The 15894-nt window shown below is 40.2% G+C and overlaps 1 long non-coding RNA gene across 1 annotated transcript in view; it reads right to left on the bottom strand.

Moving 5' to 3' along the window:
* Positions 1-3196: 3196 nt before the first annotated feature.
* The window catches only part of LOC112486780 (uncharacterized), a 38810-nt gene continuing 26112 nt past the window's right edge, over positions 3197-15894 (bottom strand). Inside the window, exons 2-3 of the long non-coding RNA XR_003049266.1 lie at positions 6116-6976; positions 3197-4490 (exon numbers count right to left, since the gene is read on the bottom strand). This is a non-coding gene — a long non-coding RNA (uncharacterized LOC112486780). The remainder of the gene's footprint in view (positions 4491-6115; positions 6977-15894) is intronic.

Raw genomic sequence — 15894 nt, 5'->3', positions numbered from 1 at the left:
CACGTAGAGTTATGTTGGGGGGGGGGAGGCCACACATGTATAGGTCTGTCAGCATGTTTGTGTGTGAGTGCCGGTGTATGTGTGTATGTGTGTGTGTTTTTGTATCAGTGTGTGGAACTCAGTGCTGACAGCTTGTGGAAAGAGGGAGAGACAGTGGAGGGAGAGAAGTTAAAGAGGAAGCCAACGAGGATAATAAGCCAACAAGAAAAGGAAAAGCAAGGACGGAGCCTTGCAACATTCAATGTTAGTATCTCATTCATATTCACAGTCATCTGGCAGCTGGCAGGCGAACGACTGTGGCAACAAATTTAATCAAGGCCCCGGTCGGTGTGAGTGTGAAGGCTGAAACACTGGGCAGGGGCTGTGAGCCCTCATTAGCATAGCATAGCTATAATGTTGTGAGCATATGAATATTAGCAACCACCAAAATGTAGTGGAATGTGCTGCCGATGATTTCTGGTGAAATTCTTACGTCACACTGCAGCGAAATCATTTGATTTGATCGTTTATTTTTGTTTATTTTTTAACAGGGAAAAAGTACAATTATAATTAATTTAGCATTAATTCTGATTTTTCAAATGACTATATTGAATATATTGAACATCACAGGTTAATAGTTTGGTGAAAACAAAAAAAAAGAAGCTTATAATGTGCCTTTGGTTCATTCTAAAGAAATCAGCATAGGTTATAACATGGTTATGTCTAGAAAGGCTCAAATTTGTTTCTAGTATAAACAATAGCAAAAAAAAATACTTATAGCATAATATATGATAATTATGATTGTGGTGATGAATGAATTTGAAAAGAACTAGTTCAGAGAAAAACATAACATTTTGTAGAGGACATAAACATGGCCTCCGTAAAAATAAATCAAGGCAAAACATTCATATTTCCGCCTTTAATGCAAATAACTCCGACAATATAACGCTGCGATTGATTTAAGGTTTAAGGTCTGTGTGTTTTTAAGAGCTATTTTTGCTAAATACTTCACAGTCAGTTAACGTGGCCTTCAGTAAAAGTTAATGGACCCAAACATCAACTCTCAAGTATCAGTCGCTTTAATCACTTGTCACAAACTAATCAGTAACACACATCTCATTGTTAAGTGGAATGTTCAGAGATGTAATCTTCCTCTCCCGAATGGAATTCTGTTGAGTAATAAAAGGCGGCTTTTTGTAGCAGAGCAGAAACGAACCACCTGATCTACAACCTTGATATCTCACATTCCACGTTCCCTCTCTGCTACCCCAGGAGAAATATAACATTTCCTAAAATATACAAATCACTTTAATACAAGTGCACCACAACTGCGACGTTAGACGGAAAATCACATATCGGTACAAAAAAGCTAGAGATTGGATTCATAGAAGGATTATACAGAATACAGTAACTTTATTTACCATTGGTGGAAAACAGCAGATCAGACTCATGGGAATCAGATACAAGAAAAGGTGTAATGTACGATTAAAGAATTAATAATTTATGTTTCTTCTGATTTAACAAAGCTAGTTTCTTCTAGTTTTTCTCTTCATTTATTTTACTTATACTTTCTCCTGTCCCAATATTTGAGCACCTTCAAGTGACAGTGCTTTATTTAAAGAGCTTTAAGTTCAACATAATTTAAACATTGCTCCAGTATCACGATTGTATTACTAAGTCCATTAGAAAGATGATATTCAGGAAGAAGTGAAACTGAATCTCACTATAACGACCTTATGGAAACGACCACTTTTCATGTAGCTGGCAAAAATAACAAGTACAAATATAGGACAAATATTAGCCGGTGTCTGTTTACAAAGTTGTTGTTGTTTTACGTGTAGAAAAAAAATCAAGACAATCGTTGGGAGGACATCGGGGTTCGGCGCCGCCATCGCAGCGGGAACCAAGTACATCTTCCTGTCGACTCTGAATACTCTGAGTTACTGCCATCGTCTCGTCAATCCCATATGGCAAGCAGCCTTCAAATTAACACACTTGCAGTTTATTCCGGATACTGGCTCGGTGCTTCATTTACGGGCAGACAGACAAACTGACCCTGCCAGGACACAGACAGAAGAGCTACACCCTCCTCCTCCACGACCCCTCCCCCCCCCCCCCCCCCCCCCCCCCCCCCCCCAAAAAAGGACAAAAACAAGACAGAATCCGACTAAAAATCCTAAAAATCCTAGTATGTAGTTGAATACTGTCAACCAGTGTTTTTATTATAGGTGAAGTTCATCTGAAGGTCAAGGTATAAATATGTTCTTTTGATGCATAAAAAATAATTTTATCCATCATTTATAGAAATCATTCACATTCAGAAATAAATTTGGACTCACTACTGCACTGATGTTTTAGATATTCTTTGTAGTAGTAGTAGTAGTAGTAGTAGTAGTAGTAGTAAAACTGCTTGTCTGCTACAGTACTGTACTTTATACACAGTCTGAACCTCATGTTTAAACCTCCACGACACAGAGCTTTGAGGAGAGAGTCAGGAACTGCAGTCACAGTGTCGCCGCTGTCACTGTGTCTGATGTCAGTGTGTGTCTCTGTATGTGTGTGTGTGTGTGTGTGTGTGTGTCACAAGGGCAAGTGATGACAAACGATGGCAAATTGGAGTGAAGGCTTCCCGCTGCTTTCTCACCATGCCAACAAAGAATCAGAAGCAAGGAAGCAGCTGAGAAAATGGCTGTCAAACACAGACACACACACACATGCACACACACACACACACACACTAAGAACCTTGCAGACACAGAGGCCAAGTTTATACAGAGGCATGTGAGTTAAAAAGGAGGTGGAAAATCATAGTAGAAACAGCCCTTGATCTTGTTCCTGGCAGACAGGAGCTCTGCGTTAGTGCCTAAAAGCAATTTTTTTTTTTTTTTACATGTTGCTTTAATGAATTTAATGGTAATTTTCTAAACTAAACATACTGTCCACAGTTGAAAAAAATCAAAATTACAAAATCATTAAGGTAGAAAAAATATATATATACGTGTGTGTGTGTTAAACCATAATTCCAGATTCAGTTAGCCTAGCCTACATTAGCCCAGCCTTACACAGTCAACTAAAGAGGTCGTTGTTCTCTCCATCAGTTCTGGAGTCTTTGGTTGGAAACATATTTAAGAACCTCAAGATAAATCTACCACAAATCCATGTTTTTGTCCAGAACCTCAAGATAAATCTACCACAAATGCATATTTTGTAATTCCTCTTCATTGTTGATGCACTAGTTAGAAATCAAAGATCATTTCCTGCTAAAACAATAAAAACACATTTGTAGTCAGGTTTCATTTCTTCGTGTTTGCCCAAAATCAGAACGGTCGAGCACAGAAACTGAGACGCATTTCTGTAAATTGCCGTGATCCTTTGTCTTTGCATGAAACTGTCATGACTTTCTTCTGTGCAGAACAGCATGGGTCAGATATACGGTCAAAGACAAGGAGACGCTCATACATGAAGGTGACACTGACGAGTGATCTGTTGATTCTCAGAAGTGTTCAGAGATCAGATGACAGATGACTAGTGCTGTCAGACTGATTCCAGTGCCTCTGACTGACAGGCTGTTTCAGTAATAAAACAAAGTCCAAACTGTAACAATTACAGTGGAGAAAAATCAATGATGATACGTTCCCCACTCACCCAGGCATCGCTTCTAATCCACAATGAATGCTTTGGGATTTCAAGGTAGGTTCAAGGCTATTTCTGAAGAGCTGACCCCTCCTGGATGGACTCGCTCACTTAAATGGCCACCAGGGAACTGTGCATCTATCTTGGCTTAATGGATATAGGAATCCCACTTCCCGCATCTGTGATGAATGACTATGAATGGATGACCAAAGTGTCACTCTCAACGGGATCCATGGCTTTCCTTCATTCTGCTAAGAATCATAAAGCCCTGCAGGCTTACTTTTCTTAGGTCAATATCCTGTTTGAGCAGCCATTAAGACACATCCAACAATGGTCGCTAATATCATCAAGGTGTAACTCTCTGCTGCTGTCATTGCCTTCATCTCAAGGTGAATTACAAATGACCTGCCGGCTTTGGAATTCCATACATACTGTAGTGGTTTGTTAAAAATGTGTGATGGTAAAAACCAACGTCCCTCAAAGGTAAGATGCTTTGATGGCCTAGTGGTGATATTATGATTAACAGTGATCAGCTGATGACAGACAACAGAACCATTTGTTCTGAGTTTCCTGTTCAGATGGATCAACAGATTGAACAGAAGAAGCCGTCACTTTGATGAAACACCTGCCACAGGAGGACAAGGGAAACTGATATGGATTTTGCTGATACTGATGTGGATGTCATTTGCCTCTAAAGTGTGATAGGAGGATTTGATGCGATGTCGGGGGAGGTGGGGGGGTCATTCACTGGGAATAAGCATGAAAATGTGTCTGTGTATTCCACTGGCTTCTGTTTGATAGTGGGTGAAGACATCAATTCATCATTTTTCACAGATATCTTGTCATGGTAAAGATGTAGCTGGAAAAGGTAATGCACTCTGGACAGGTCACCAATCCATCAAAAAAAGAAAAAACAAAGGTGTCATTACATTTTTTAAATAAGGGAACTTCCAAAAAAAATAAAGATTATTTTCAAACATCAATCTCAGACCACTGACATTCCTACTGTGAGGCAACAGCAGTGGCCACTGTACCACCGAGTTTTTGATTTAATCAATCAGGTCCAATACACATTTTTAATTTCAAATATGGTTATTAAATCCACACCTAAACAACAATAACATACAACACTTGTAACCTGCAGCACGGAGATGATTTGTTTGAAAAAAAAAACCCAGCTGTTTGTCGTGAAACATGAAAAACTACTGAGCTCACGATTACCTTTAAACTCAAGGTGAAATACAGTCACAGCCCATCGACACACATTTTAACTTCCAAAAAGTTATTGTCAGCGGCATGTACAAAAACAACAGTCAAACTGAAAACGTATCGGCCTGCTTGAGAAACCGGCCAATCAGGTTGCTCTATGTCTTTCATGTGCTCCTAGAATGGAAACACATGCATAGTTCCACTCTCTCTCTCTCTCTCTCTCTCTCTCTCGTTCACTCTATCAGGCACAGTCTCTCTGTCAATGTGTGTGAGACTTCAAGAAAACTTTTGACATTTATAAGAGTTGTCATCACTTCTGTTCTGTCCTGAATAATTAATCAATCATGTTGTTGTTTTTGCACATGTTTTTGGACTTGGCACAATATTTATTACCATCTGCATTACCTGATTTGTATCTCACTGTCGCTTTGTTTCACTGTGGTCTGCTTTAGAACTCAATCTAAATCAATGTTGAAGACAAATTTCATCACAGTTACTCCACAACACGAATCTTTGATTTATATGATCAAGTTGTTTGTCTTCTACCTGCAGTTTGTTCAATCAACTGAAGGAATAAAAAACAGCCTCGTCTGATAATCCGTTCCATAAATCTATTTTTCTTCACACACCTTGGGCTTTTGTCCGTGGCTCCCCACAGTCAGTGACCTGCGCCCCAGATGTTTTGATGTTTGCTCTGCACCGCCACAGAGTGACAGATGCTTTGACATGTCCTGGATTAGTTATAATCTGGACATGTTAGGTTGCACTGTTAAGAACAGATGAGATCAGTGCACCTGGAGTGAAGGTGAGTGCACCTGTGTGGGTGTGGAGCAGTGAACAAGTCGCTGTTTGTCCTGATTAGTCATCGCCATGGTCGTTAATCTCAGCTGTTTTACTTCATCCAGTCATTTTAAGTGTACAAAAACACAACCTTCTATACATCGATTTGCTTTCAACCAAAAGTGTATCTGCCTTATTTGCACATGCTAATCAAATATGACCCATGTAGAAATGCAATCAAAGCTGATGCATGCTCATGTAACATAGTTAAGGATTTCTATATATCAAAAATTAATTCCATGTGTCAAAATGCCAAAAATTCATACTTTTATACCAACAAGGTTTTCAAAAGTCTACTCATCTGTAGAAATATTAAAAACAAAGACCCAAGATTTGCAACTGCCAACACCAACATTTTGCCACTAAATAAAAATCCATCAGAGTCCGCACAAACACTTGCAACTGTGTATCAGCTTTCAAACACTGCACACAAAGCAATTTCTTCTTCTCTTACCTGTTGATGGTGTCTCTCTCCCTGGTGTCGACAAATGATCGTCTCAGCGCCGGTGACAGTCGCCTGCGTGACCCAAACTCTCTGCTGCAGTCATCACAGTGGAAGGCCGTGGTCCTGGTGGCAGCATCGCTGCTCGTTTCTGCTTTGCCGTGATGATGTAGTTCTCCTCAAACGTTTTGCCACAATTGTTGTTTATGGTTCAAAGGTGGACAGGATCAAGCCACAGTTCTTTAGTTTTGCTTTTAGTTTCTCCATAACGTGTAGATATGGGCGTTTGATTCAACGTCTGCCTTCCTCTAGCTGACCATAACACAGTGCTTTTGGTATGCTGGAGCAATGCATACTACATGATCAGCTAACTGCAGCTGGGCTGAGTGACTCTGTGCTTGTAGTTCCACACATCTCCAAGACCTTGGTGTTGACTATGCGGCCTTGCCATTCGATGTCACAGATCCAGCCATGCTTCGAGCTGATGCAGGTGTTTCCTGTACGGAGTCCATGTTTCCTTGCTGTACAGTAAGGAAGTCAATACAGCAGCCCTCCGTGTAGACCCTGCTCTTTGTGGTCAGCTATCACCATGACTCTTCCAAACAAAAAAACTCAAAAGCTACAGTGGCTTTTGAGATCCACTGTGAAGTCTCATCATCCAGGGTGACATTAGAACTCCAAGGTAGCAAAACGTTGTGGCTGACACCAGATTCATCCCATAAATTGAAACTTCTGGATCAAAATAAGATCCGTTGGGGCTTGGCTGGAACATCACTTGTGTCTTTTTGATTTTGACTGACAGCCAAAACTTCTGCGTTGCGTCAACAATCAGCTGAATGTCATCCAGACTATGCTCCGTGAGCGTGCAGTCATCTGTAAACAGGAGGACTCTGATTAGAGTTTGTTATGTTACCTATTATACCACAGGAATAATAAGATGCAGGAAAATTAATTATCACCCTGTTAGCTCCATCGCTGCTAGAAACTTTCACACCTGATCTTAGGATAGTGACACAACCTCAGGCAGTATCCCTGAATCGGTGTTAGCATTAAGTAGGTGTGGTTTATAACCATAGCAAAGCTACAATTCCGACCTGGTCTGTCTATTAAGTGATCTATGTACAATATTTGAAAATGCAAAGTAAGCACGGGTGCAGGAAGTCAGCAGCGTGCTGCCCCACATCCATCATGTAGCTAATAAAACTGAGAGGCTGTCTGGAGGAGACAGTAGTGGAAGCTTTGGGACTTTGTTCACGTGATGTATGGGATTAAACCTGGTGGGATCATCTTCCAGTCGACGTCCACCCTCGAAGGGTTGGCTGCATTTACACAGCTATACGACACTAACTCCCCATCCTAACCTGACTCACTGACATTTAAATTTCTGCGTAGTCGGCCCTTTGTCAAAATTCCATATTCAGTCAAAGCCAGAGCAACAGCGGCATGGCTAAAGGTTGAGCAGCAGCAGTTGTTCAGACATCAAGACCTGATTTAGGATAAAACAGTCAGAGAAACCCTCCTTCTTTCCCCTCCCTCCCCCTCAGGCTCCCACATGCTGTACACTGCAGCTCCTCCTGCCCCTCCTATAAAGCTTTTGCACAGCGCATTCCTTTAAGACTCTGGAGATGTGAAGCCTTAAGCCGGAGCTGAAGGAAGGTGTAAATGTGCATTGGAAATGCATGGTGTTTCACTGTCAGTGACCCTGCTTCTAGGTTAAGTTGTAGTCGTGGTGATGGTGAAATTCAATCTCCCGTTTGTATGTAATGAATGTGTTTTAATGAATGGAGGAAAAAACCTGCAGCTAAAGCAATATACGTTTATAAATTCTTCATTATATTATGTTGCACTGCAAGAAGCTCTGCTATCTTGCCTCAAGCTGACTGCGTATGTGTGGGTATGAACTTACAACATTACATGCTTGTGAGTGTGTGCATATTAAAACCACTGGGTTTGAATCCACAGGCTGTGATATACGCCTGAGTCGGGACTCTGAGTGTTCTTCCAGGGTTAACATTACAACAATAAAAAAGCTTTCAAGATGAAGTGAGCAGTAAATCTCCACGCGAGTCCACATGAATCTGACTAATAAACGCTCTAAAAGCACGAAAGGAAATCGGTTGCCTGGCTTCCAGGGTCTCTGAAGGGCCACGGCCTGGAGGACTACTGATCAAATCCCAGACCAAATTAAGGATTTATGGAGCAGTGATAGTGATCACCGTTAACAGGTATATGGGTTCCGAGGATGCCCTATTAATTCCTCATGTTACAAAGTGTACTTCCCTTTACATTACATAGGAATACGCTAGTAATGAAACAACAGACGTGGGTCCAGGACCTGTCCTTTAGGATGGTGTTCTTTATGACGACGTCACAAATCTTTGTCTCCATTTCATTTCATTTTTGTTTGCTTATTTTTATGCACCTCTTGGAAAAACAGTTTGTTTGCTTATTTTTATGCACCTCTTTTTTCACCCCATTTTTCATGGACTCTAAAAACATTGACGTTACACAGTGAGTACTACTGACAAACTACTTTTTCATATTTTTCCTCCCAACCCAGGACATCTAGTTATATTTATTTTTACACTGAAAGAGGTTTTAGACGTCAGAGTCTGCCTGACCCACCAGACCACAAAAATGTACCAGAGGTTAATGTAGTGCAAGAAGTCATTGGAAGGTATTAATCAGTACCGGTGACTCAGCGATTACCGTCCAAGGTTGTGAGGTTTTCAGTGACTAAGAGCGTGTTTTCAACCAAAAACCTTTTGACAACCAACTAAGATAAAGCATCAGATTAAAAGTAGTGAGACCAAAGGAAATACAGTAGACATTATGATGTCATCAGAGCCTGTCAATCAGCAGCAGAATTGATTGCCCACTTGATGCTGTGTCCTCTGTTCAGTTTCTGCCTCTTCACAAGAAGTGAAGCCTCACTCTTAACAAGAAAGACGAAAATCCTCCTCAGGTGATCGTGTATGTGAAAATGTCATTCATACATTGGTAAAAAACAACAACAACAAAAAAAACTATTTATTTATTTATGATAAACCGCTTAATACCCGTTCACTCTCACTCTGACACCTATGGTCAACTTAGAGTTAACAGTTCAAATAAACCTGTGGGACAAAATCCTGGGACAAACGGGATTTCATGCAAACTCAATACACAAAGAAAACCATTCAGTTCAAAATGGTGACCTTCTTGCTGTAAGGCAAGGGCAGTTACCGCTGCTCTATTGTGTTGCAACAATGGAAGCGTTACTGTATAACGTGAGTAAAATGGTGTGACATTCCATCGTTACAATAGGTTATAATTTTACTAATGCTGTGATGAAAACGGCATTCAAAGACTGGATGGTTGGAGGTCACACTATTCCACATTGGACAAACCAGAGATTTTGTGTTTAAACGATACCTGAGGGGTACCATATGCTCGTGTAAATGAAATTTACTGAAATTGCTATTACTGCAAATGGAGGAGAGGGAGAGGTGGGGGGGGGGTCTCTGCTGTTAGAGGAAGCCTTAAATGTCATAAAAGAGAGGAGTTTGACGCCTCATTAGATCCAGAAATATGTTCCTGTGTAGAAGAGCAGTCTGTATATTTGAATTAAATCATCTGTGTTTACTCACAATTGGTCATTAGCATTGTAGACAAAAAAAATGAAATTAACTTTGCTGAGCTCTGAGAATGTACGCTTGGTCTTTTCCACCTTCAAACACTGAAGATGCCGCACATCGAACGGAGAGAACAGAAATAATTCAGTGCTTTATCTCGTCCAGTAACAGTTGTTTTTTTTTAAACCAGAAAATTTCCCAAAGGGTGAAACACAGCAGACACCAGTGCATAACAATAATGTTGGTAGAATGGCACTGTGTGGAAACCTGCAGCTTTATTTCCTCTGCAAAGGACAATACTGTACACCAACCATAGAAAATACAACTTTTGTTGTTTTTTTTTTTGTTTTTTTTGTATTACTGGATTCATACGTATTGTATGCACCCATTTAATACTGCAACACTGCACCACAGCTGTGGCTGCTACTGTGTGTTTAGTGTTGCCTTTTGTTAGAGCCTAATGGCAGGGGGGGGGGGGGGGGGGGGGGGGCATTCTACCACATGAGTGTGCAGCTCTGTCTGACACTGGAATGAGGGGATGAGGAGATTTATGGGGGTCCAGGGACACAGAGGGAAGAGACTGCAGACTCTAGCCTCCCCTGATTCCTCACAGTGCTTTACAGTCTGTCAGCCTTTGTCGTCTCCACACTCACACACACACACTCACACCCACACACACACAACTGAATGGACTTTTATTTATTTGGACAGTCGATGCCGCACCAAGACCCTAACCTCTCCGACCCTAACCCTCACAGTTTAACAGTAGACTCTACTCAACAGCCATTTACATCTGAGATGGAAGTCAGATATGACAAACCACTGCTGGCTTCAGTACAAACGGGTTCCACTGGCTCCGACAGGGTCTGTGTTTATACTGCTGTTTCATAAAATACCAAAAAAAAAAAAAGAAAACACACGGTCATCGGCTCGATTCCCTGGTGGGAACTAATGGACGTTCAGCATAGTCTCCTTGTGATCATGGGTTTTGTCCAGTTCCTTCTTCCCACAGTAATGATGTTTTTTTCAGTTGTTCTATTTTTATGTTATAATAATCAAAAATAAATATATATATATATTTATAATATAAAATAACCGCTGGTTAAAAATTATAAAAATTATGACAAATCCCTCGTATCATGATAGGACAAATCCTCCCTTCGTTAATTTCAATGTTAAAACACCTTCAAATTGCTGACATTGTTGACCAACCTAAATAAACCACGTGGACAATGAGACATTGACCTGCGGTAGGAGAACACAACATTGGTTGATTGGTGCGAGGGAGAGGTAGAAAAAAAATCAAAGTATTTAAATGAGGTATCGGGTATGATACCGATACTGGTATATTACTGTATGTGTATCGGAACATTCCTGGTACAGACACATTAATCACTGCACTGATCCCTGTCCTGTTCTCCGACACTGACAAAGCCTCTGCTGGTGGACAGACCGAGGACTGAAGGAGTCTTTGTGTCCTGCATGTATTAGACACACACAGACACACACACACAAACCTTCACGCACACACCCTGGCTTCCTCGCTGTGGAATTGCATGTCAAAACACTTTCCCCTTCAAACAACCACATTTTATCCTGTCAAAGACTAAACCAAGTTCTCCACGGCCACCCCTCACCCCCTCATCCCGTCCTCCACCCCCCTGCAAGGAACAAAAGTCGTCCACTAATAACTGCCTCCCATTTCCTCAGGTTGAGTTGACAAGAACAGAGACAAAAAAACAAGTGAATTGTGTGTGTTTTACTGTGTGAAGACAAACAAAGACAAAAGATGACGTGTTGTCTACAGACCAACCAAGGAAACTCTCAGACGGACATAATTGAAGCAATAACGTCCCAGAGGAATACAGAGACATAAATACACCTGTTCTAAGATGAGAAAAAAAAATCCCTACATTCACATGATGTATATGTTAAATGATATATAAATCACAGTATCTCTCCTCTCTATTACATCCTGTTACTAAATGATCCCCCCCGAGACCACCTCTCCCATAACTCTCCACACTGTAGTATCCCTGGAATGTTAATCTCCCCTCTTCCCTGGGAATGCTGTGTCCAGCCACCTCAACCAACCCATACAGGGTGACTTTGTATAGACTGCTGGAAAGATATGTCAGTTGTGGTTTACTGCATTCTATTTGTATGTCAAGACATTACCAGTAAATCCCAGTAGGATTGATCCACGTTTCCAGGACTGTGACCGTATCCTCACACAAACCACGGACCAGTTGGAATCCATATGAGAACAATTTGGTATCCAGGCCTCAAGTCTGGGAAGAGCACATTGCCTCGGAATTATTACTCTTATAAGTAATAATAATTATAATAATGTTTGTAATTATTAATATAAATATAAATAACAGTAGTAGGTTTGTATTGTTATTTGAGTTGTTATTGTTGTTATTGTATTTCTATTTTATTTTTAACTCCATCACTAGCTTTGACCACACAGAAAAACCTTAAGGTCACAGGAGCGGTGCAACATTCTATTTTATTTTTAACTCCATCACTAACTGGCTCTGACCACACAGAAAGGTCAAAGGAGCAGTGCAACGCACTTGTGTCGTCATGCATCTCAACCAATCAGAGCATTTTGGGTGGGGCCTACTGTTAGACTGCTACAGCGCTCTCATGAACTGGAGCCAAAAAGAACTGGTGGGCAGAGAGAGATGTAGAAAAGACCTGAATTCTTAGACTTAGATATTTATAACTATAAAGTTAACTTCTAATAACTTCAATTCTGGTTGAAAGTTTTTAAGTTTAGCCCACCTGTCTATTATCTCCCCCTCAGTTCAAACCAAACCCTGTCTTGATGCCTCATCAGCGCCACCTTGACCCGACGTCCCCTCACGTTTTCCTGGAGATTGTGTTACTTTGAGCATTACTGCCTCACACGCAAATATGCCATCACATTCATTCACACGGAGGCATTGTTAGCAGACCTTGACATTATTCCCACTTTGATGGATTACGTGCTTCATCTGGAGTGAGAGATGTCTCCAGTCAGCTTCCTGTGTGAGTTTGGATACTACAGATACAGGCTTCACTCCTGAGCATGAAAGAACGTATAAATCAGTCCAAAGGCATGACATATTCCCGCGAAGGCCCACGGAGAGATCTGCACTTTGAACGTTTTAGCAGAGAGCCATTGGCTTTGTTGCAACTGCCATAATAAATTTCACTCAGTCTTGCTGAGTATCAGGGTTAGAATTGTAAAAGAAACAGACAAGGGTGCAGGATAAGGGTGTGGGGATCAGCACATTAAACACTCTCAATCTACTGCTTACCCTAAAACCAGGAGGCGCTGGAAACCTTGAACGATCTGCTCTGTAATTCAACTAAATGGATGGATGGCAGAACAGGTGTACGAGCGGAGAGGGATTTCAGACGCCGTTTAGAATGTTCTACATCAACTGGAAGGATTTAATGTTTAAGGTCAGATACATTGTTATTTATATAGAGCTTTTTGTTTTTTTCATTTTCTTTGCTTTTGTTATTTATGTTGTTTACTATTTATTTAAACCAACTGAATACTAGTCATGGTTAAATGAGAAATATATATAATATACTAGTCATGGTTAAATGAGAAATAGATATAATATAATAATAATATACATAATTAAATAGAATTGTTTTTTCTCTCAAATTAAGTTAAATTATTGTTGTTTTAAAGCAGTTGTTCTGAATTATTTTCTATTATGCCCCCCTTTGGGGACAGAAATGTTTTTACACCCCCTTCGAATCACAACCCTGTGTATATATATATATACATATATTTTTATTTATTTATTTTTATTAATTATTAATGTATATATATATGCACACATTGACTGCTGTAGCTGCCTAAATAGCACCTCCTGCAGGGAAGGCAGGAGTCCTGCGTTTTCAAACAGTAGACCAAAACAGATGACATCATTACATAACTGTCTTACATAATTGGCCTTCAGAGGTTTTTATATATTTTTTATGTTGTTCTTCATTTGATTTTCATCATCATCATTTTACATCAGCGTCAGTCGCTGATTGACTCTGATCCACTCGTACAGTACGAAGCAGAAGCCTTTGTACATATGACTTGAAGAGTCAACATTAATTACGGCTTCAGCACCGACCAACACAGATGACGCGTCACACTGCTGCACACTTGGCCCCCGAGCTGACCTCTTTACACGGAGTCACGCACCCGGCCCCAGCAGTACATCCACACTACATTTATGCAGTCACCCGTGTGCACACACACACAGATACACACAAACACAGGACAGTAAAAGCCAAGTGTCATTTTCACACAGACACAATTCTGCCGTTTGTCTCTCACATGACTCCAGGTGTTTGATGCAGAGAAAGGTCGTTCCAAGACAAGAACATCTGCTACGTACTAACATCCTCGGCAGATGGAGTGGAGTGTTGTTACTGTAGTTTATTGTAGACAAACTTTTCTTTTTATCACGTTTTATTTTTTATATTTACCGTCTAGCTGCTGGCATGTTTTAAACGCTAACAAAAAGCTGCTGACATGACATTACTAAACGGACTCTCAGACTATAAATAACTTCTTATTCATCTCTATAAAAAATACAAGGAAAATGTTGTATTTTCATTCAGGATTACATTTTGAAAAACAAAAGCCTTAGTAATCCTACAACGTGAATTAAGTGCAGAAAAGGAAATAGTGGAGAAAGAACACTACTAATTAATTTAAGTACCTTTTAATCTGTCAGTAAAATGAGAAAGGAAACAATGCTATCATCTTTAAAAAAAAATAAAAAATAAAATAGCTAATGAAACGATTTTGTCATGATCTATCCGTGACTGCCCTTTGCCTCATGGGAAGTGAGCAGAATGTAAATACATAACCTTGGGCTCGGGGACTGTCATTCTGTAATGATTGCCGTTTAATCCATCTTAGCAATCACACCTCCTGTGTGGTCCGCTCCAGGAGTCGAGAAACTCCAGATAGAATCTGCTTTATTTACTGTAAAGCTTTGACGACTTACTGCAAATTACTGACGGTTAAAAGGCTTTTCTGAAACAGAATTTACTAAGTGAATCTACGCTGGTTAATAAGGTAACGAGAGATATTCACTAACCATCTTATCCTAAGAGGAGACTGGGGGAAAAAACCGGAGGAAAACCCTTCATAACACATCAACACGTCACAACAAACATGGAAACTGTTTCTTTGCGTCTTTGCTGATGACTATCTAATCTCCCTGTCTCCCGTCTCTTTGTCTTCCGTCTGACTTCACTGCCTGACCTCCAGGATGTTTTGAAAAAAAAACCTGCACAAATCAGAGGATAAACATTGTGCTAATTCACGTTGCTAATCGGTACATGGGTTCAAAAGAGTGGGAAATTATTTCCTAAATAAACAGTGTGAAAAACTGTGGTGAGGATTGTTTTTGGGAGTTCTTCTGGCAGTATGAGAGTACCATGACATCAACGTGCACTGACTTTGAGCAACAGCTCACAGTAGAGACAAGAGAAACCACTCAACAAATACTATTCTTTATACAGTGAAGGCTGGGTTTCCAATACTGAACGCCTCTGGGTGTGAGAATGGATGTATTCACTGCATCGGTATCAATCACAACCAACTGACTACAGTCAACAGATATTCTGACTTCATTAAGGAGAATGTTGGTAATAAAGGAAATAAATAAAGGGATAAATGGGCTTCGGCTCATTAATCCCTCTGCTGGTGAACTCATATTGATTGTTTCATTTCTCATACTATCCATTCATTATGCTGTTTTAATTTAAATGTGTAACGTAATAAAAAATAATACAAATTACTGTGTGTACATTATTACGAGTGGAGATTGATACAGTTTTTCACTTTGACTCCAGATAATGACTTAATGAGTCAGAGTCCGTTTTCTTTGGTGAGTTAGAATTGGACTTGAACGCTGAGAGAGCTGGTCTACAATGTTAATCTATAGATATTTACTCTGGATTATTCAAAATAAAAAAAAAAAGAATTAATATTATATTGCGATGATGATCAAAGGATGGCCCACGGGCTGAATCCTACCCACCAAACCATCCGACAACTGTTTTTTAGACAACCAACGAGAAAATATCTATTTTTATTTCATTTCATTTGAGTGTCTGACTTTCAAAGTATCTGTCTAGAAAATTCTGCTGTGATGTCTT

The sequence above is a fragment of the Cynoglossus semilaevis genome, chromosome 2 (genome assembly GCF_000523025.1).
Source record: "Cynoglossus semilaevis isolate Cse_v1.0 chromosome 2, Cse_v1.0, whole genome shotgun sequence".
NCBI lineage: Eukaryota > Metazoa > Chordata > Actinopteri > Pleuronectiformes > Cynoglossidae > Cynoglossus > Cynoglossus semilaevis.
This window is presented reverse-complemented; position numbering and strand designations above follow the sequence as displayed.